We start from the raw sequence: 23034 nt of genomic DNA, 5'->3' as shown, positions 1-23034 counted from the left end.
AAGCAGTTTGGGGTTGGGTCAAGGAGGACCTGCCAGGAGAAGAGTTTTATTTATTTTTTTTTTCCAACGTTTATTTATTTTTGGGACAGAGAGAGACAGAGCATGAACGGGGGAGGGGCAGAGAGAGAGGGAGACACAGAATCGGAAACAGGCTCCAGGCTCCGAGCCATCAGCCCAGAGCCCGACGCGGGGCTTGAACTCCCGGACCGCGAGATCGTGACCTGGCTGAAGTCGGACGCTTAACCGACTGTGCCACCCAGGCGCCCCTAAGAGAAGAGTTTTAGAAGATAATCTTTACGAAAGGGAAACTGTCACCGTTTTCTTGGAGAGGAGATTGATATCATGTGACCTACGTTCAGGACTAGAACTCCAGGCTACGTACAATGCTCAGCGTGGATCCAATGTGGCAGTTGAACTGGAGTGGAGAAGAGCTGTGTCTGAAGATCTCAGAGGGGACGCGGAAGTGCTGGCTCATTGCAGCCTAATTATAAAGCCACTTACAGCTTCCAAACACTCTGCAGTTTTCCGGCATCCGTTATTCTATCAAATTCCTATAAAACAGATAGCACGCCCATTTTACAGATGAGGATATGAAAGCTCACCCATGTTAACTGGTTTGCCCACGGCTAAAAACCAGCACCTCCTCTGCTGCTGAATCCACTCCTCTCTCCACCAAACCACAGCCAACTCCAAATATGTCCATCTTCAGTTGACAATGAGAGTCACTGACTCAAACATACCTAGCACTGTGGATAAAAAGATGGAAATATCTGGGCTTTGGGGAAACCGTTTGCTTTGCACAAAAATGCCTCTTTGGTCATCCTTGCGTGTGAAACGCACACACGTGCGCGCCCACACACACACACACCCCCACAAAACTTTCACACCAAGATTTAAAGTGAAGCAAATGTTAGCAGTCAACTTTTAAACTTTGGAAAATGGTGTCATGAAAGGAGTAACAGCCACAATAACAAGGCTCCAATAAAACAGTCAATACTAATATGGTGTGAATGAGAAGAATTGTGTGTTACGTTCCCTAGGAATGCGGGTCAACCTTCTCATGACTCCCCTTCAGCCTTGTCTGAAGCGTTCACAAACGGCTTTTGTGTCCCTGTCTGTGTGACTATGGTATGTGGCTGCACAAGCGGCTACTTCACACAAAAAGGGCTTATATGTAAAGGTTTATATCTACAGTAGCCCCTTCTGACCCAGAGGGATTGAAATGCTATTCAAGAAGCACTGTGGTGGTCCCACCCCCCTCCCCACTGGGCCCTGTTTCGGGAGGCCACGGCTCCAGCTGGCTGGCTCTGTCTTTTGTTGGCAATGAGTCCTAAGCCAGGTTTTCTGCTCACACTCCCTAACGCATTCGACGACTCCTCACGCCTACCCAAGACATCGTTGTGGGTGGTAGGGCCTTTTACTGTTTAAACTTTGGTGGAAGGGGGAAGAGGGAGTTCTGCTATTCTTTTCCCACAAAGTCATTTCAGGTAAAGCGACTTTGGTGACCGTGTTCCTTCTTCCATCCCCCTGAGGCCACCTGTTTTCTCCTCTTTCGCTCGAGTTGCTCAGTAAGTATCATCGTTGCTTTCTTGGTTGGTAGAATCCAACACCTGCTACATTTTCCAACTTGCCTTATGTTCTCCTGCTTCAATGTCTTTATATAGTGAAAAAAAAAAAAAAAAGTCCTTTCAAAGCTGGCTCCAAAAATCTCAGATTATTGGGCTCAGCAATTTCTTAAGTTACGCTTTGGGCAAGATACAGAAGTGGTAATTACAGTTAGCCCAAAGGATAAAAACTGCAAACGAAAAGAAGAAAATACTTACAACCTTGCGATGGGATTTGATTGCTTTCTCTGTGTATTAAAATTTGATATCTTAACCTCTGCGTGAGTGGGAGGAAACATGTTTGCAAATTCAACCATTATCTGTTCGCAATTAATAATATGGAATATCATCTATCCCAAACCTCTCCTTTCGACGTGTGTCAACATTTGATCTAGGAGTTTTGTTTTGCAGCAGAGAGAGTGAGGTCAAAAGTTGGTTTTCCATGCTTCTCCAGAGGTAACTAATGTCTGAGGGAACTAGAGGAATGGTTGAGAATTCACTTTCCTTTTTTATGAGACTGGAGGAGGGGGTCGCTCTATATCAGGCCACGAATCAGGAGAATTTTAATACAGTTACAATAAGGATAAATTTTTGGACACGTCAGCCAAACCCAGGGTGGCTTTTAAACTAACTAGAGGACATTGGGCACCTGGGTGGCTCAGTCGGTTAAGTATCCAACTTCAGTCTGGGTCACTATCTCATGGTTTGTGGGTTCAAACCCCACCTTGGGCTCTGTGCTAACAGCTTAGAGCCTGGAGCCTTCTTCAGATTCTGTGTCTCCTTCTTTCGGCCCCTCCCCCACTTGCACCCTGTCTCTCTCTCTCTCAAAAATAAATAAACACGGGGCGCCTGGGTGGCGCAGTCGGTTAAACGTCCGACTTCAGCCAGGTCATGATCTCGCGGTCCGTGAGTTCGAGCCCCGCGTCAGGCTCTGGGCTGATGGCTCAGAGCCTGGAGCCTGTTTCCGATTCTGTGTCTCCCTCTCTCTCTGCCCCTCCCCCGTTCATGCTCTGTCTCTCTCTGTCCCAAAAATAAATAAATGTTGAAAAAAAATTTTTTTTAAAAATAATAAATAAATAAATAAATAAATAAACATTAAACTAACCGGAAGACAGCCACAAAAACCAACTTGGTAGTCTTAGCCTGAGTTAATGAGGCAAATTCATCTACCTAGTCCCCATGGTTATAGCCTTTATTATTATTATTACTATCTCATCCTCTAAGGAGAAAAAATAAATTTAACTTAAAGTCTATCTGACAAGAAAAATTAAATAGAAAGGAATGAGATTTTGTCACATCGGATTGAGCTTGGAGGGCCACAAACCACTATAATCTCTAAGATTTTTTGCCCCCAAAGAACCAAGTTTTGCCCCTTTAAGGGCAATATCACCCCAACTGAGAATGCATGTTTTTACCTAATTCTATATATCATAATGATTTATCAGTCCACCACTCTATGCATAAATCCCTGTTACAACTCACTTCAGTGTCTGTAATTATATTTTTATTCATCTGCCTCCCCACCAGCCCGGAAGCTTCTCAGTGGAATTTGTTCCTAGCAAACAGCTCAAAAATGTTGAATAAGTCAACGAACAGATGAAAACATGAGCTATAAAGGCTGAATACTACAAAAAGTAAGGGGCCGGTATGTCCTTAATCGCTCTGCCTCTTTCTTCCTTGACCAGCCGACCCAAGCTTCAAACATTAAAGACCATCTCCGGGTATTGCCCCAGCCCAGACACTAGCGTGAAAAAGCGCTAAAGGTTTTCCAAACAGCCGCGAGGTCTTGCCCACGTTTTGGAGGACGACAGGTGGTGTAGCAGGCGGTGACAGAGACCTGATGCTTGTTTGATGTCTTTGTGACCATTTCTCTACCAGACGCAATAAGGCGTGGGAAGTAGCAATTATGTTGTCTCGAAGCAGCATGGCAAATTTACTCACCAAAATGAACACCTCACCTTTCTCACTGTTGCGCTTGGCCTAGCTGCTAAGAGTGATGGCCAACAGTAGGGCTAATGGCCTGGGCAAAGCGGAACACAGCACCCTGCAATTAGGAGGGAGGAGATTCCTAAGGATACTACGCTGGGTGGCCAGGGGGCCTCAGACACCCACACCCCCCAGACCCCGAGGTGCCACAGGATGTAGGGAGATTTGTCAAGAAGAGCCAAATCCCTGCCAGTGGTGTTTCTCCCATTCAACCAGCACCGTCTGTCTACCTCCTTTCCCACCTGACCCATCGCCACCCACATCTCCAATTTGCCCAACCAAAGTTCAATCAATTTCACTAATGGCTGTTGCAGAGTAGGTTACCGGAGGTACTAGCTATTATGGATAAGAAACAGCACATAATAGTAATAATAACAACAACAACAACTATAGCAGCAACAAAAGTACCAAGGCACCTGCCTGGCTAAGTCAGTAGAGCACGAGACTCTTGATCTCTGGGTTGTATGTTCGATCCTCATGTTGGGTGCAGAGGTTACTTTAAAATTGAATCTTCAGGGGCGCCTGGGTGGCTCGGTTGGTTAAGCATCCGACTTCGGCTCAAGTCAGTGAGTTCGAGCCCCACGTCAAGCTCTGTGCTGACAGCTCAGAGTGTGGAGCCTGTTTCGCATTCTGTATCTCTCTCTGTCTCTCTGACCCTCCCGCATTCATGCTCTGTCTCTCTCTGTCTCAAAATAAATAAACGTTAAAAAATTAAAAAAAAAAAGAAAGCATGATCTTTAAAAAATTAAAATTAAAATTAATAAAATCTTTAAAATTAAATTAAATTTGATTTGATTTGATTAATTAAAATAATAAAGTACCATATATTCATGTAGCATTTTACTTTTACAGAGCAATTTCATAAGAATCAAATTTTATCTTTTTTTAATGTTTATTTATTTTTGAGAGACAGAGACAGACAGACAGACAGACAGAATCCAAAGCAGGCTCCAGGCTCCGAGCTGTCAGCACAGAGTCTGATGCAGGGCTTGAACTCATGAACCATGAGATCACAACCTGAGCTGAAGTCGGACGCTCAACCGACGGAGCCCCCCAGGTGCCCCGGATCAATTTTTATCTTCACCACACTGTGTACACAACATAGACTAGACCGACATTCACTGCCTTTTATGGACAAGAAAGCTGATGGCAAATGACTGAAAGTCCTGTGGGGGTGCACTCTCCATTCTAGTGTCCTGGATGGATTCCAGACTGTGAATCAGCAGTTACTGGTGGCCTAAGACAGGTCACTTAGGCTCTTTCAGCTTCGTTCCCTCACTTTTATTTTATTTTATTTTATTTTATGTACTGTTTATTTATACTTGAGAGAGACAGAGTGCATGAACAGGCCCGCAGGGAGGGGCAGTGAGACAGGTGGACAGAGAATCCGAAGCAGGCTCTTCGCCGAGAGCAGGGAGCCTGAGGGGGGCTCAGACTCACAAACCAGGAGATCACAACCTGAGCTGAAGTCAGATGCTTAACTGACTGAGCCACCCACCCTCCCAGGTTTCCCTCATTTAAAAAATAAAGATACCGGAGTGCCTGGGTGGCCCCATCGGTTGAGCATCTGACTCTTGATTTCTGCTCAGGTGATGATCCCAGGGTCGTGGGATAGAGCTTTGAGTCAGGCTCTGTGCTGAGTATAGAGCCTACTTAAGGTTCTCTCTCTCTCCCTCTGCCCCTCCCCACCACTCACTCGCTCTCTCTCTCAAATAAAAAAAATAGGGGTGCCTGGGTGGCTCAGTCAGATAAGCATCTGACTCTGGCTCAGGTCATGATCTCAGGGTTCCTGAGTTCAAACCTTGCATCGGGCTCTGTGCTGACAACTCAGAGCCTGGCACCTGCTTCAGATTCTGTGTCTCCCTCTCTCTCTGCCCCTCCCTGCTCACGCTCTGCCTCTCTCTCTCTCTCAAAAACAAATAAACATTAAAAAAATAATAATAAAATAAAATAATACCAACAATAGCATCTATCTAAAAAAGTTGTTGAGAGTTTGAATGAGGTAAAACCTATAAGGCACTGAGCGACTGGCAAAAGATACAAGTTAAAAAAAATGATAGTTATTAGTATTAGTATTCATATTTGGAAGACATGAAATATTAAGCAATGTATGCAAAGCTAAAATGACTTGATTTCAGCAGCTCTCAAAGGAAACAGGAAAATATTCAAATTGTCCTAGATATTTACAAAAAATAAACCTGTTTTTCTCCTTCAGAAGAAATAAAGCCTTAAGACAAAATGACCCCATTAAAGAAATATAAAACATCTTCCTTCAAAACATATTCTTTAAAATGTGGTACACACACACACACACACACGAGTATTAGTCAGCCTTAAAAAACAAGGAAATCTTGCCATTTGTGACAGTATGCGTGAACCTGGAGGACATTATGCTAAGTGACATAAGCCAGACACAGAAAGACAAATATTGCATGAGTTCACTTATATGTGGAATCTAAAATAGTTGAACTTACAGAAGCAGAGAATACAATGGTTGTTGCCAGGGGCTGGGGGTAGAGGGAAATGATGAGATGTTAGTTACAGGGTAAAAGTTTCAGTTACAAAAGATGAACGAACCTAATGTACAGCATGGTGATCACAGTTAATAATACTTTTTATATACTTGAAATTTGCTAAGAGGGTAGATCTTGAATATTGTCACACACACACACAAAGTGAGGTCATGGGTATGTTAGTTTGAGTGTGGTGGTCATTTCACAATTTGTATGTATATCAAAATACCAAGTTGTATTCTTATTTGTCAATTCTTTTTTTTTTTTTTTAATTCGAGAGAGAGATAGAGAGGGAGTGGGGGAGGGGCAGAGGGAGAAAGTCAGGGAGGGTAGAGACAATCTTAAGCAGGCTCCACCATCAGCTCAGAGCTGGCAAGAGGCTCGATCCCACAACCCTGGGACCATGACCTGAGCCAAAATCAAGAGTCGGCCACTCAACCAACTAAGCCCCCAGGCATCCCCGTATTTGTCAATTCTTTATCGATAAAGCTGGAAGAAAACAAAAACATATGCTTTCTATAATGACTTTCACCCGCAGACCTCAAATGTCTTCTCCTGAACTCCAGGTAGTAAAGAGGGATCTGGAAGGTGGGAATTAAAGCATTTTCCCAAAGTTAGATAAGGAGCCATTTGCCTAGCCTCGTAAAGCAATACATCTACCGAAACAGCCAAAGCAAACTGTAAACTTCATGAGGGAAGGGATTTTTGCCTGTTTTGTTGGCTGCAGTATCCCCAGTGGCAAGAACTATCCCTGTATATAGTAAGTCATTAAAAAGAAATATTTGTTGAATATTGCAAACATTGACTGCTCGAGCACCTTGGTCCATCTTCAGATGCTATCAAGTGGATCATCTATATTGACTTGCTTAACTTTCTGTTACGGGTCCATTTAATCATTTCTTTATTCGGCACACACCTATTCACCACCTTCTGCCTGCCGAATGCGGCGCTGGATGCTGAGGATAGAAACACCAGAATCAGATCTCCCCCTCTGGGAGCTTACAGTCCCATGGCAGAGAGGAAGGAAGGAGCAATGGCGTCCTGCAGGTTGTAGAAGACAATGAACTTGCCACCTGTCCTCCTCTCCCAGGCGTTTCCTTTGAGCTCCTCTTGTGCGTGAATGTTGAGTAAGTTCGTGTCAATAACAGGCACTCTGTTGCCAAAGAAAAGAAACAGAAGGGCATTTCGTGTCTCCGCTCACTCCCATCCAGCAGCTCCCACACCCCTACATTTTTGGTTGTGGCGCTGCAGCGGTTACTTGGTAGCTGATCCTGTCCCATGAGACGCCAGCGTCCGACCCAGGTCGGATGCAATGGTGCATCGCCGGACTAGGGCTCCAACCACATTAGCCATAGGCCGCATTGTTGCTGCCGCTGCTGTTATTTTAATTATGATTGTACGTTAACTACCACCTTCCTTCCTCTGCCTTCCTTCAGCGGCAATGATGTATGTTACTTTTTGGTAACTGGATTTCATTAACATTTATGAACTCTCATAAAGTAGTAGAAAAAGCAATTTGTGTGGAAGAATTTTCCACCTCATTAAACAGTGTTCTTTTGGGGGTCAAGCTGATATTTTTTTTTGTTGTTGGATTTTTTTTTTTTTATAGGTCCTTTGTCCTTCCCTGAGCCCTGGGGGATGAAAGGAAAACCGTCCACAGTCGGCGGGGCTCATGAGCCCTATAGAGGGCGCTAGACCGAGCGCGGGCTTCCCGCTCGCTTCCGCCTGGCGTTACCCACCGGCTTCTCAGACTCCACCGGTCCCACGTACCCGCTCTGGGTCCCTACGCCCTTCTGCCTCCTGGGCCACGTCTGACTCCTTTCCCGCCTGCGGATGAGGTCGCCTGGCTGAGGGCGGGGTGGGGTGGAGGGTGGCAGGGGGTGGTCCGCCGGCCTGAATGCAGCTCATACCTGGGGCCTAAAAGGGTGCCCCCGGGCTTTGTCCCCCGCCGACTGTGCAAGGCATTCCCACGCCCGGCGAGGGATGTCCCCAGCTCGGCTCTCGCCCTAGGACACCACCCTCGGCAAAGGCGCACTGGCGCCCCCCACCCAAGCCCCCTTGCCTGGGAGGCAGGCTCCAGCCCCGGAAGAAAGGCCCGGGGGGGAAGTGGGAGGAGAGATCCGAATAGAGTCTTTTAAAAGCCCTTCCCCACATTTCAAGCTTAGCTGCATCGTCCAGCCACGGCCTCCTGGCCCGAAAAGACTGTGTTTCTTTTCACACCCGGAACGCGAGCGGAGCCGGCCTCGGTGGGCAGCGGGCGGCCGGGAGTCGGTCCGGCTGCGGGCGACGCCTGCACTCGCCAGCCCCCTGCCCCCAGCCCCCCAATGCCGCATCCACCCTCCGGGCCTGGGCCCCGGGACCCACCAGAGGACGTGCCGGAGCCACCGAAGAAGGCATGGGAGAGCGATGCCGGAAAGAAGAACCTCCCCGACGGCTGATCCAAGGGAACTGGGGGGTATCGCAGCGATTGCTGATGGGCTTTGGTGAGGGACACACTCTGTCCCAGCAACCTGCCTCTGGGTGCCGGGGAAGAGGTGAAAAGGGCATGGTGGCCCTAACACTTGGGGGAATAAAGCGGAAACCCGAAGACGCCGAGGCCTGAGGGCGCTGTAAAGTAACCAAGGAGCCAGGTGACAGGTGCTGGGGGAAACTAACATGTAAGAATGACCTTTCTCTCTTCTAAACGTAAAAATGTAAAACAGTGGTTCAAACTCCGCAATCTGTGTGCCCACCTAGGTTAAAAAACAAAAAACAAGACTCAGCTCTCCAAGCAACCGCTGATTTGGTGCTTGTGACATGGTTTTCTGCCAGACGGCTCCCAAACCAGATCTTATGACCTCTAAGACCTTTCAGCAGGTGACTGGGGCAGAGGCTGGAGCGCGTCTGCTGTTCAGCCTCCGGACAGATTCTCCGCATCAGCCGGTGTGGACGCGGGTCCCGGGGCTTTTCCGATTTGCTGAGTCAGCCGCCGGCGCCGCGGGCTTTGCTGTTTCAAACCCAGGCGACTGTGCTTCGCTGACTGATGTGTCGACTTGGTAGTGTAATTATTGTTTTGTTTTCTAATATGTAATTACTCTTTGTCGTCGCTATTATGAATCCGCCGAGCCTGACTTGAACAGCAAAATGGATTCAAGTTTGGGGTTAGGACTCGATGCGTGGGAAATACTGACTGCTCCCCACGCTGAGGGCCCTGGGCCCACGCATCTATCTCTCACCGCCCCCACCAGCCCAGCAAGAAAAGAGCGCGCCTGGGGTTCCCTGGCTGACAAGAGGCCGTTAAACCTGAGCCCCACACCGCTGTGGATCCACTCTCTGAGAGCAGGAATCGCTGAGGCTCTTTTTTCTCGTATGCATATTTATAAAGAGGGACGACGATGGAGGGAGGGAGGGAGGGAGAAAAGGAAGATTCAGAAACAGAGAGACGGGCTAGAGAGTTGAGGACAGGGTAAAAGAGAGACATTGATTTGGAAAGTGTTCAGAGACAAAGAACCAAGAGAGGAGGAGGGGAGCTTGCTTATTTTCAGGTGTTCCCGTCCTACATTTAAAATGAGATATTGGAAAGTTCCCACCATTTCCTATTTGTTTTACCACGCCCTGCATTATTAAACACCCCCCACCCCCGCCCACACACACACACACACACACACACACACACACAGTGGCTGCTGGGTTCCAACACTACTCCCGCAACCGTGCCTCCGGCTCTGAGCCAGGCCCGCCTGGTCGGGTCTCCCCACCCGACGGGGCGACTTTCAGGAGGCCCTGAAAGTGCCAGAACAAAGAACCGACGCCGCAAGCGCCTCCAGTACCGAAGGAGCCCCGTGGGCCCCGGCCTCAGAGTCGGACCTCTAGGCTGAGCCGGGCTGAAAAGGCCCCCAAGCACTTGGCGGGCGGAAGTTCACGGCTGGGCTGGGCACCGCGGGACCGCCCCACCGCGGCGCCGCCCGGGCCCTGCCCGCCGCCCTCTGCGGCCTGCAGGGCTCGCAGAGCGGAGCGGGCAGCTTTGCAGAGCCGCCCGCAGGCCCGGGAAGTGAGGTCCCCGGCCCAGGGAAGCGATCCATTTTCTCTAACCATTTGCCCGAGAGCTGTCAGGTTAGCGCTGCCTCCTCGGCCACCCAGAGAAGAATGTGTTAAAAATTGAACGGGAGGCCTTCCCCAGACCCAAATATACCACACCAGGGCACTTGCGGCCCCAACCGCCGGTCCCTAACCTCGGCCACCTTTTCTCGTTGAAATATGCACATCGCTCTTCAATAATTTAGACACCTGGGAGACTGGACAAGTATAATTTTTTTCCCAAACACACGAGCATCCGGGTTGCCATCAATCATGCTTTTGTTTTATGTGAGATGGGCTTTGTGTGTTTAGCTGCCCGGCTTCATCCTATTTGCATGCGGCTATTTAATGGACATTTATTTTAGCTTTGAAGATCTGCTTAAAAATCTAAGCCCAGAAAAGAGGTGGGGGTGGGGCGCCCCTTTCCCCCCCTTCCCCGACCCCCCGCTTGTGGTTCGGGTGAATTTGCCTCTGGGGCCCCTTCCTTTCTGGAGACGGGTCCTGCGGGTCTCGATTACAGATGAATTTTGATTCCGAGGTGGGACACGTAATGAAACGGAAAAGATACGTTCTTTCCCCCTATATGTCAGTGTTTCTTTCTAGCAAACAATGCTCCAGTCAGTATTTGTGTATGAGACAAGTAATTGTGCTCCAAATGCTTAAATAAATCATTGATGGGTGAAATTACACATGCTCACTTAAAGTGTAATGTGATTAAGAGATTATGAGATTGAAGCTAATATCTTGTCTCCCAGCTCCTGGCCCCCAATCTTGACACCAGAAATTTATCAACTACAACTGTCCTGAAATTTACAGATACAATAGGTTTCCGTTGACAGCGGATCAAAAACAACCTCTAAAGATAAATAAGTAAGTAAAAATATGTATGCGCGTATCTGTATCATACAGGTCGTGGTTTTATTGTGAAAGGACATTAGAAGCGAAGAGGAAAAGACAAGCGATGAGAGCGAGAGGGTGTTCGCCTGTTTTATCTCTCATTTTTAAAAAGTAAATGGCCGTGGGGGGGAGGGGAGGGGAGGGAGGGGGACCGTGGCGGGCTCTACGTCTGCGAGCTGATTACTCCCCGTCTGAAAGCGGCTCCATTTCCCGCACGGTGGGTAAGTCCTTTATCGGGGGAAGCCCCGGCCTCGCCCGCAGCCATCCTTCGCCTCGAGGCGCGCGCTGGGCCGGGGCGCGGGAGCCGCTCGGCGACTCCGTAATGACCCGGGTTCGCCGCAGCTGCGCCCTGACCCTTTGTGATGGCGCAGATAGCGCTCGGATGAAATTATGTCCTTCTCCGGGTGTGAAATTACCATGTTTATTAATTGAGCCAGACATTAGCTTTACCTTTTCTTTTTAAGCCGTGAAAATTTGTGATTCAGGGCAAATGATTCTCTGGCAGACGCTGCGCTCCGCACCCTACCCCTCCCGGCCCGCGCCTCCCCTCCCCTCCCCTCCCCTCCCCGCCCCGCCCCGCCCCTCCTGGCGCGCCCCTTCCCCCCTCGTCCCGGGCAGCTCTGGACAGCTTGCTGGCTTTCCAAGCTGGAGAGCCCGGGGAGAAAAAGCAAGCGGGCCCGAGTGTGAGAGCGCGCGTGTGCGTCAGTGCGCACGCGGGTTTTTTTTTTTTTTTTCCTCCTCGGGAAGTGTTCTCAAACAATAATAATAACCCCCCGACTCGGAGTTACAGCATTTCCCCCAGAATTCTTGATCAGTGAAACCCAAATCGTTTTCGAGACAAAGAAGCATCGATCAGCGACAAAGACAGATTTAACGTATTAAATCTTTATTAAAGTGAAGTCATTCTTATTGAAATGATGTATTGGGTGTTCAAAAAGATTGGATTTTTTTTTTTTTTTTTTTTTTTTTTTTTTTTTGCATTGCTAAAGATGGAGTTGGTGGCGGAGGGCAAGCGTTGTGTCTTTTGCCCTTATTGTTCTGGGCTGGGGTAGGGTTACCGGGGCTCTGCCCAAGGTCCCGCGCCCCGGAGAACACTGCCTTGGACTAGGAGAAAGGCTGATCCCTTTCCTTGTGCCTGCCCCTACTTTGATTTCCCGCAGAACAAGTGCCCCCAGTCCCCTCAAACTTCCTGCGTTTGTCCCCACATTTAGGGGAAACTGAGGTTCGGCAAGCATGGATGGTTGTCTGAAGTTCGAGAAGTTAGCGACACTGGCGGGGGGGTGGGGGGATGGGGGGGCTAGACTTTCTCCTCTAGGGTGTTCCTAGGTTTGGGGGAACAAGCCCAAGTTCTCCTGAGAGCCGCAAGAAGGTCCCTGCGCCCCAAGTCCGAAGAGTAAGGAGAGCATGTGTTCTCGGACCAGAGCGTTCTCGGGCGGTCTCCACATCCTTCCTTCCTCTAGGCCAGGACTGGAGGCAGGAGCTGACCTCTTTCCCCTCTTGAGATACACCTTCAATTCAACTGGCCCTCCGGACCTCTTGCCCAGCCAAAGGCAGGGAAACCAGGACCAGAAGGAGTTCAGAGAGGGGCCCTCTCACCCCCGCCCCCCCAAGGGACAGCTGCCCCAAATTTTCGGTCTTGCCTGTTAAAGGGCTCAAATTCTTAGCTCCCTAGAAGAGGTGGAAGGGGCAGGGTATCTAAAACTGTAGGCTGCTTCTCAGAAGGGCAGCCACAATTTTAACAAGATGTATTTGTGTCTCCACCTCAGACACACAGACATCCACCCCACTGCAAACGAACTGTTGGAATCAATTTCCTTGGAATACTCCACTTTTTTTTTTTCTATCATATTTCAGCAATGGCATGAATGCTATAGTCAGTTGATTCAATTTAGTATTTGCATAAGGAGGAGAAGAAGGTGCCTTTGCAGACTCAATGAATAGGTCTCTTGTTTGTTGTATGTGTTGTCGGATTGGACTTTTCAATACAGGTAGGGGAGGCGGGCAGTGGGAGGCCACATCCAGGACTGTGTTGCTGCCCATGAGTCAGAAGCAGAGAAGTCACTGCTGGGATGGTAACAGACTATTGTTCCTTGCCTCTCCACATGTCCTCACTCCTCGGACGCGTCCACCCATTGGAATCCCCTACTTTCGGGTATTTGCAAATTGGAGTTTTCGTGGCCCGTTCCAGGCAGTCCTGCTTTCAAAGACATATCACTTTGGCAAACTGAAATAGTTCAGTAGCAAAGAGAGATGGCAAGAAGAGAGTTTTATATACTCTGCACAGAGGAAAGCAGCAAACAGATTTTCAGGGCAGTCTTCAGAAATAGAGCCAGTTTTAATAGGATCCCAACCCGTGCACTAATTAAATATTTCACAGCTTCCAAATTTAATGTGTTAACATTGGGGTTTTCTTCCCCCACCAAGTCATACAAATTGGCCTTCTGTAACACCATCCATCCCCCACCCCAAGGATCCCCTCCCATACCCACCCACACACATACACACTCCCTGCCACAAAAGTCCTACCCACCCGGTTTCTGAATGGCATTACAAAGAATTTTGTTAAAGAAAAGTCAGACTAATTGTTGCCAGAAGACCCGTCTCTTAGAGAAGTCTGGTTTTCATAAGCCAGATTCTGTAAGGGTTGTGGTTAAATCTAAGCCTAGTAGAAGGTTCTTAAGGTTTTCTCAGCAAAAGAGGGAAATACAAAGAAACACTAAGTTCAGCCAAAATGCTCAGTGGGGAGAGAGGATGAAGAAGATGGGGTGGGAGGGAAATTCAAGAGGATTCCCTGAACTTTTGTTTCTTTCTAGATTCCTCTCCTTGGAAGAGCTTTCTCCAAACTAAGACCCATTGAGACAGTTTTCCCAAGTAGCTCTAGCATTGCATGGTCACCGACCAGTGACTTGATTCTCTTGATGTGGCTGGGAGTTATACTAGAGAGGACAGCAAGGGACTTTCCAGCCCCAAGATTCTCTGAAGCACCCCCCTGCTCTCTCAGCTCCTGGCTTGTTCTGGGGAGCCAAAGGTTCCTTGGGCAACATGCAGGTAAGCCATGTTGCTGTAGGGGCCGGGCCGGTGCAGACATCCGTGCCAGCCCTCCCCCTGGCTTCCCAGCAAGCTGCTGCTCAACCTTGTAGCAGAGTTAGACTGCGGTGCAGGCGGGGGTTGGGGAGAATATCTCTTTGAGTGTTTGACAAAGAAAAACCATAGAGAATCTTAAATACTGAGAACAAACTGAGGGTTGATGGGGGTGGGAGGGAGGGGAAAGTGGGTGATGGGCGTTGAGGAGGGCACCTGTTGGGATGAGCACTGGCTGTTGTATGGAAACCAATGTGACAATAAATGTCATGTAAAAAAAAAAAGAAAGAAAAAGAAGAAAAACCTCTCTAAGACTGGTCTATCAACAGGCTGATTGAATTTTAGATTTTCCTCCTCCAAACTTTCCTCTATTCTGTTGTTCCTGAAGCTTTTATAGGCACAGTCCCAGGGGTGGTTAGAAGGCCCCTGGAGTTCACCATCAGAATGGGCTTCCCCACTGCCACCTCGTTTCAGCCAACCCTGGAAGCTGGAGCCACCACTTTATGTCTCATGATGCAAGAGAGGAAACCCACTCAATTCCCAGCCTCCAAGCTGCATGGGGGATTCCCAAGACCCTTTTGGCTTGCAGAAATATCTTCCAAGGTAGGACTCATCACTCCCATGTTCCCTGATATTCCAGAAAACAGTTCCCTTCCTTGAACTTGGGTCCTTCTGTTCAACTGGCTATTGAGAGTGTGCGTGTGAGAAATCGAATATGCAACAATAATGCTTGCTGAGCACCATGAGAGGGTTCTTCCAGTCCTTGACATCCTGGTCTGTAGTATTTAACTTCTTTCTCCTCCCCAAGATTCCTTCTGAATTCCCTTCCCATCCTCCAATCTTACTGCAGGGGTGACAAGAGGGTCCAAGAAGGTCTTGATGTTACTGTCTTCCTTTGTTATATAATTACAAAAAGATCATAATAGAAGCAAATGAATAAGAACTTAAAAATGCCTTATTGTCTCTCTCTCTACCCCCCCCACCCCAATCCTCATGGTTTAGGTTCTGAAGGATTCTAACCATACTTTAGTGTTTGATATAACCATACAGAGTAATTTCTTGCACTCAAGATACAAAGCTACTTAGCTAAAAGATGTATTTCGCTTTCCACTTTCCAGGATGAGTAGAGCAGCCTTCTCCCCCAAATCCTATCACTTCCCTTCCCAACAGCCTGAACTTTTTAGGGGAGTTAAGGCAGGAACATTTCCAGTCACCTATTAAAACTGTGGTCACGGAGGTCTGACAACGTAAACACCTGGACCTTGACATCAACAGCAAATCCGGCTCATCCAGGAGACCTCAAGGGTTTCATTTGACTCCAGATGTGGATCAGGGCTAGTGGGACCAGCGCTGACGCGTCCCTATGAGTGGGAAGAACACATCCCTTTTCGAGCACTTCATAGCCTGGGCTTGTGCAGAGTAAAGGGAAAGACCAGAGAGCCCCATGGTGTATCATGCCCTGAAGCCCACTGCATTTGAAGACCATAAAATATGCAGCAAGTCCATTTGTGTTGTCTTTCTCCTCCTTGATCATCATGAAATAAATTGTTGCAAAAGGAAAATACCTAAGTCCCTGAAATCCCTCTCAATGTAGGGTGAGTGAGATTTGAAGTAAACTGTTCAATTACTCTGACGTTCTCATTTTAGAAACAAGCCACAAAGCTGTGTTCCTATAATAGAACTACAGTGTCTACTGTTGGTGTATATTTGCATAATAATTGCTACACAAAATCAAACCTCAAGCTTCCTCTTTTGCATTTGGCTTCATTCCCTCCCCCCCCCCCCCCAGCATCAAAAATATTTTGTATCTCTGCTTCTAAGGTCTTCTCTAGAGTTCATCTTTCCACTCTGTCATTCTCTCTTTTTCTCCTAATCAATGAAAGCTTTTTCTCCTGAAGCTAGAAATCCAGTCAAACTATTAAATCCGGAGCGTGTAGGACTTCCGTTATTTACCAAGAGGGTATTATCATACGGCAGAGATCTTCAGATTCAACTTTAGCTGTGCCTGTCACCGGCAACAAAAGAGATATGGGGTGTGTACAAGGGAATCAGCATCAGGGATCTTTTTTGTGGGAGTTTTTTGATAAAGGGACTACCCGTAATGTCCTTCAGACAGGGTCCTTCCCTGTTATCTGCCCATTTTTGCTGTCTTTTTCTCCCACTACACTGCCCCAGCACTCCACAGAGCCAATTTCTGTAATTCCAAAGGAAGAAGAAAAAAAAAAAAAAAAAAAAAACCTGAGATGAAACATGTTTTCTCTTTGAGGGTGACCTCTGACCCTTCCCTTTCCAATACACCTGACACCAGGGTTTTAGAATAAAACCCGTTTAGGTCTGGGATGCTGACGTTGCTTTCTCTCCGTCTGTCCGTCTCTCTCTCTCTCTTCGCCTCTCCCTCTCCTCTCTGTCTTCTCTGAGGCCGAACTCAATGAAAAGTTGTTGCAATAATCACAGCTCCCTGCTCCGCCAGGGCCCAGGGAGAAGGGCGGAACACGCAGGGTGTTTTGTTAAATGCTCCCGTCGTTCGCAGGGGCTGGGACTTGATAAAAGGAGACAGTTTTCTGAAAAGATTTGATTGAAATGGCGTGTGCCAGGGCTGATGGGAGCCAGCGAGGGACAAAGCGCCGCGAATCCATGGACACTCGAGCAATTATGCCTCCACGCTGAAGGTGGATTAGCGCGCTGGAAAGAAGCATATGTTTGGCCCGGGGCGACACTTCCCCCCGGCTGAGCTTAGAGAATGGGAGCGCGGAGAGCTGCTGGACCCGGAATATCAACTATCTGCGAAGCCCCCCTCCCCAGCCCAGCCCAGCCAGTCTCCCCGCCCCCGCCCAGAAAAGTCAGAGCGCATTTTTACAAAGAGGGGGGGAGGAGGAGGAGGAGGAGGGGGCGGGGGGAAGGGATGCCCAGAAGTGCAAATGGGCCTGGGATTGGCGAGAAGCGCCACCCAAGGCTTTCATCTCGGGTCATCCTAATGGGAGATCCATGCTTGGGCGTTGAGATTCAGAGGGGGTCGGCTAACCGCTCCCCCAGTAGCCTTTCCTTCCCACTGCTTAAGTAGTTCGGCCCAGGATGTTCGCCCAAACGGGTATTGGAAGGTCAACCAAAATTGTTGCAATAAAACAAGATCTTCATGCCTTTTTAAAGATTCAAGTGGCTAATGGACAGTGTCGCGGGAGGCGCTGAGCGGGCGACGCGGGTTCCTGGCCTCTGGGTGGGTCTAGGTGAAGGAAAGGCCCCGGGAGGGCGGTCAGAGAGTGAGGTTTTGGGCGAGATGCGTGGCGAGTGAAAACAGCTCGGGGAGGCCTGGACGGAAAGAAAGGGTGGGGGTGCCGGGGTCGAGTCCCACGCCGCTCGAGTTGCTTAGAGACCCAGGCCAGGGTTGCTAAAACTGCGCGCCGCCTCGGGAGTCGTGGAGCCAGAAAGTTTCCCAGATCCTGCCTCCAACCATTAATTAAAGCACCGCTCCTGCGGAAAAGGCCCTTAAAACTCTGACCTGAGCCTCCCGGCTCTCGCTCACTGCACCGGCGAGCGCGCGAAGGGAGGCGGGGGGCGCACGCAAGTCCCAAACCTCTCTCTCAGGGTTCGACTGCAGCTTAATTGGGTCTCACCCGGTCGCGAGCGCCGGTGGCCGCCGCCCAGGCCGCCCGCGCCCCTGGCCGGGGCTGTCGTCTTGGCCCCCTACGGTCCCCACCCTCCCTAACAGTCCCCACCCCCGCCTCCATCCAACCCCGAGCTGGGCTCGAACCGTCAGTCCTCTTTTCCACCGTCACCGCCCCCGCCTCCCACCTCCAAGGCCAGACCTTCAAAATCAAGTTGCGCGTTGCTTCTGATCCAAAGAGGCGCGCGACGGGATTTTGGGGGGCGAATGTAGCTAGGACTGCGCGGGGGCCGGCGGGCGGGGGCGGGGGTGGATCCGGCGGCGGGGCGCACCGAGGGGGTGCGGACCGTGCCGCCTCCTCCAGCGCGGGGGTCCTGGCGCCCGGAGCTGAGATCAGGCATTGGGGACCGCCTCCTTGCTGTGGACAAAGGCGCAGCCCAGACTTGGGGGCTCCAAAAAAGACAGGGGGGATCCTGAAATAGGATTTGGTAGCTGACAAAGGAGACGGAAATTTGATCCTAGCATTAACTCAGCGCCTTAGGAAAAAAAAAAAAATCTTTTAAGCTATATTAGCTAAATTTAGTTTGACCAAACCGTTCAAATAAAAATATAAATAAATCTGTATACATAGATGTGTATATTTCCCCAGGGTAGGTTGGATTCTAAAAGGGTGATGAGCGAGAACAATTCAAAAGAGAGCTCAGGGAGATGTGTGCCCTGACAGAAATAGGGGTCCTGGCTTCTTTACTTGCAAAAGTTTAGAGTTGGGGGTGGACAGCTGAACAGCAGGGCATGGTCATACAGAGGCTGGATCACCAAATTCCACTTCAGTTTGAAGTTTCGGGTTTAGGATTGTTGCTGGAATTCCGTGCAGAGAAGGCATAGCCTGGAATTGGGCCACTTAAAAGAAGAAGAAGAAAAGAAAGAAGGAAAATGCCCCTCCTGCTGTTGAAAATATTCCCATCTCCAAATGGAAGTTAATATGGAAAGTCAAGCTAATTCCACAAAGTTTCCCCAAAGATGGTCAGACTCCTCATTAAAAACAGAGAGACAGAGAGAAAAGGAAGGAAGGAGGGAGGAAAAGGGGGGGGGAGTGAGAAGGAGGGAGGGAGAGAGAGAGAAGGAAAGAAGAAGGAAGTTAAGGAGGAAGAAAGGAAGGAAGGAAGGAAAGAAGGAAGGAAGGAAGGAAGGAAGGAAGGAAAGAAGGAAGGAAGGAAGGAAGGGAATCTCTGTTATAAATACCTTAAGTATCTACTATGGAAAGTTCATCTCCTCTGCATTTCCTTCTCCTCCAACATAGATTTCTCTAGCAATATCCTAAGTGTTGCTTTTTTTCTTGAGAAATAAATGTCCCTGTGAAAGCAAAGTTGGCTTTGTGCTGTCCTTTTCAGACGCCAAAGATATCAAAGATACACAGTTTTACGTGGGAATAACAGTTAAAGTTTAATCACAGGGCCCTCAGGTTCAGCCTAAAATCTCCTTCACTCTCTCCTTTCCTGTTTCAATCATGACCCTAAAGAGCAGAATGTTATTTTTCAACCACAGGAACCTCCTGTGTACATGAATTGCGTAGGTTTCCATCCCAATATTCTCTTTCTACTCGCATGGCCACCCTGCTGCCCTCAATGGGAAACAGTTACTTCTTGGAGGAAGACTTAACTTGTGTTGGCAATTTGATTGAGAATGTTTCTCATCTATGTCCATGTGGGCAAAGATGAGTTTGGGCTACTGGTTTCGTAGAAAGAAATCAATGTCACGTTCAATCATACAACTGCTCTCTGTTTATAAATACTCCACCTCGGACTAATTCATCCCTGCCTTCAGAAACACAGTTGAGTAAACTCTGATCATTAATGGGGTTTTCGGTTCTAACTCGGGGTTAACTTGGCAAATAAAACTTCTAAGAGGAACCCATAACAAGGTCAAACTTTGTCAGTTTCTCTCCCATGGTGTGTTCCAAGGAGGACAGTATCCTTAAGAGTAGTGTAACACTTGGAAACTGACATGCCATACCTGTGCAGCAATCAAGTTTAATATAAGAAAGGAATTGTTCATTGAAATTCGCAAGGAAAAATATCCCTGAGCACCCCAAGAGGTGATGCAGAGGTGTGAGAACTGTTATTACCTGGCGTGTTGTGTGGTTTCATTCTTCTGGGGTGGATGCTGGGGTGATGTGAGGAGTTGGCTTGGGTTTGTCTGTGGTATGTGGGGTATTTTCTTCTTATCTCCTTGCATTTTAGGTATTTCTCTTTACCACATAGCACTAAGCGATGGGGGAACGTGGCTGTGTTTCTTCAAATGCCCAACTTGGATAATCAAGCAAATTAAAGAACAAATTTCACTACTCTCGCCTCAGGATCATTGTCATCGCTGCACCTGTAACTCAAAGAATGAAAACCCTGGTTATTTATGTTGTACTTTCTGCCTCTTGGATCTCTAGCGACTTGACCCGATTTTTATAGCCCTTTTACCCAAGCAATGAGGATTCTTCCCCTCACTTCACCTCCCCCCACGCCCAACCAACCCCATAACTGAGTGGCTTAGGAGGAGATCTGTAACTGGGATGAAGCAGCTGTTGGCTTCATGCCGCCCTCTAACTTGATTATTCTTTGGACACGTTAGGCAAGCATTAGTGATTGATAATGACGCTAATTAACCCCTTTCCTTTCCAAACAGTAAACGGCTGCCAGCAGGATGCTACAAACAATAAATATAAAACACTGCATACATCAATATCTGTTTAAAGCACAACTTCATTTGGGCACATTTAACCATACTGCTTTCAGTTAACAATTTCACTATTTACTCAAGCACTTCTCCAAAAGCCGGAGGAGGGAAGAGGCAGAGGAAGAGAGAGGGTTAAGAAAAGGAGCCTGCAGCTTTAAGACCACAAAAACAAAAACAAAACAAAACAAAACAAAAAAACCCAACAACAACAAAACGCTTGTCATACCTGTCAGCTGCAGCAAAGTTAAGCTCTAATGAAAACCATGCGTAATTTTTTTTTTTAATTTCAGGTCAATACTTTTTTAAAACTTAATTAATCCAGCTCTGTTCTTAACCTGTTTAAACTTAAAACAAGGTTGATGACCACATGTGATTTTTTTCTTTGCGGGGGGCGGGGGGGGGGGAGCAGCTCTCCTACCTGACATGGAATTATTATGAATTTACTTTTGATTGAGAAAGAAGTGGGGAGACTGTTTCATAAAGGTTGGTGAAATTCAGATTTTTAGAGGATTTGAGGAAACCAGGGCAAATTTGATCTGATTGCGCAGTCTCACGTAACCTGAGTTGTAAAGAAATGTACATTAAATTTGGAATTTTGATAAATGAATATTCCTAGCAAGTGAATAAAATGTATTCAATTAACTAAAACCCTGTGCACTTCTGAACTGAAGTGGAATCGACTGTAATTGATTTATTTGAAACCAGAGGTTAAGGACTGAATTAGCTAAGTACAACTGGGTATTTCAAGCCACTGACTTCTCAAATGTCAAATCCCTTCTATTTTAAATATTATTTCAGCTGCGGGGCATTGCAGTCCTGATGGTAGTTCCATCAAGAACTCAAATTATATTAATATTCGATTTTGGGGAGGAATGGATTGGATTGTGATTTTTAAAGGGTGTTGGAGAACAGAAGGGGTAATAAAGGAGCATTGTGTTTTCATAAAAATTGGGCGTGGTGATTAGCATAGCCTAGCAAGCATCCTTATAACTCAAAGTATGTATCCTAATTTGAGTTAATCTACAGAGAATCATGGTTGTTAGTATATAAACATGTGACCTGTCAAGCAATCACCATGTGCTTTAAAAAATACACATTGGTCACAACAGATAAAGTCAAAATCCATATAATCTTCAGTTAGACCCATAGAAATTATTTTTAATAATAACTGCTCTAATCCTCCCACCCCTTAGAAATAGATATAACTTCTTTTAAATATTAAAAAAAAAGAGAGAGAAAAAGGAAAGGAAAATCACAATATCCTGATCCTCAAAATGTCTAACTACGGAATAAAAATACCTAATTCTGTGCATTTGGAAACCATTGTTTATTATGACCTTGTAATGTTCTAACCCACTATTTCCTTTCTATCTTTCTCAGGATGCAAGGATTATATTGGGTTCAGGTTTTCCAACATAACAAGCATCTGTAAATCCAGATATGAATGAATGGTATTTAATAAGATTGTTTTCGTTTTAAAATGAGTATTTATGTGTCGTTGGAGAAAGCAGCAATGTATGGCTGTTTATGAATGCTATTGTGCCTGAGGTTAGGATCCCCCACACAATCTGAGATGCAGCCAAGAAAAACAGCCCTGATAGACAATGCTTCACTTCACCTGCTACGATGCTGTGTGCGTTTCATTTCTGTCAAGAGTATGTACAGTTAGGGTTCATTCGCCTCATTATTTTGTTACATCTACGTTACAGTTAACCAGTCTCTCTAGGAAATAATAAATAACCGCTTTAAAAAACAATTGCTGCGTTGCGTTCGGAGAATACACTTTCCATTTGAAATTAAAAAAAAAAAACCACCATTGTTATGAATTCTCTGGCTTTGGAAAATAGAATTTAGACTCCACCAACTCTCGTTCGTCTGTCGAGATTGATTTTACACAGCCTTCCATAAGGAGATTAGAAAGCAAAAGGCTGCAAAATGGACACTGTCTAATGCTTTGCTTCCTTAGTCCTTCGGAATGTCAAACCGGATGAACAATTGTTAAATCTCCTCCAGTGTGTATAGCTAGACACATTTCCTATGACCTTTCCTATAAACCTTCCAGTTAACTACCTCCATTTTCTTCTTAAAAACCATTAAAAAATCCCCTTCACTTCCAAAGCAAAGACTTTCCAAATCAGACTTTCCCAAAGCTCTGAATTCACCATTTTTAGGTACAGGAAGTCCTTCCTGCTTTAAGAGCTAAGCATATAGTCCTGTTACTCTAGAAGACAGATAGGATAGTCTGTAGGGGCAGGATTCACAGCCCTCCCCCACCCTCTCCACCCCACCTCAGGGCACAGTTTCTATTTCTGAAAGGTCCTAGGAGGAGCCCCGAGGTGATAGAAAAGGGTGGGTCGGCATTTAGGGGGCAGGCAGAAAAGACCCTGGGAATGAACCTCATTGCCACTCACCTCTGCTACCTCAGGAGATCCTAAGAACAGCAGAGTAGTGAACTCAGCCCTAAATAAAATACTAAAATAAATGGGAGGCAGTGTACCCTCTCTTTCCCTGCTCCACATGAGTTTAACCATTCCTTTTCCCTTCCCAGAAAACCAGAGCTGGGTCTTGC

This window comes from Prionailurus bengalensis, chromosome B2 (genome assembly GCF_016509475.1).
Source record: "Prionailurus bengalensis isolate Pbe53 chromosome B2, Fcat_Pben_1.1_paternal_pri, whole genome shotgun sequence".
Classification (NCBI taxonomy): Eukaryota; Metazoa; Chordata; class Mammalia; order Carnivora; family Felidae; genus Prionailurus; species Prionailurus bengalensis.
The sequence above is the reverse complement of the archived record's forward strand: the minus strand, read 5'-3'. Positions refer to the sequence as shown.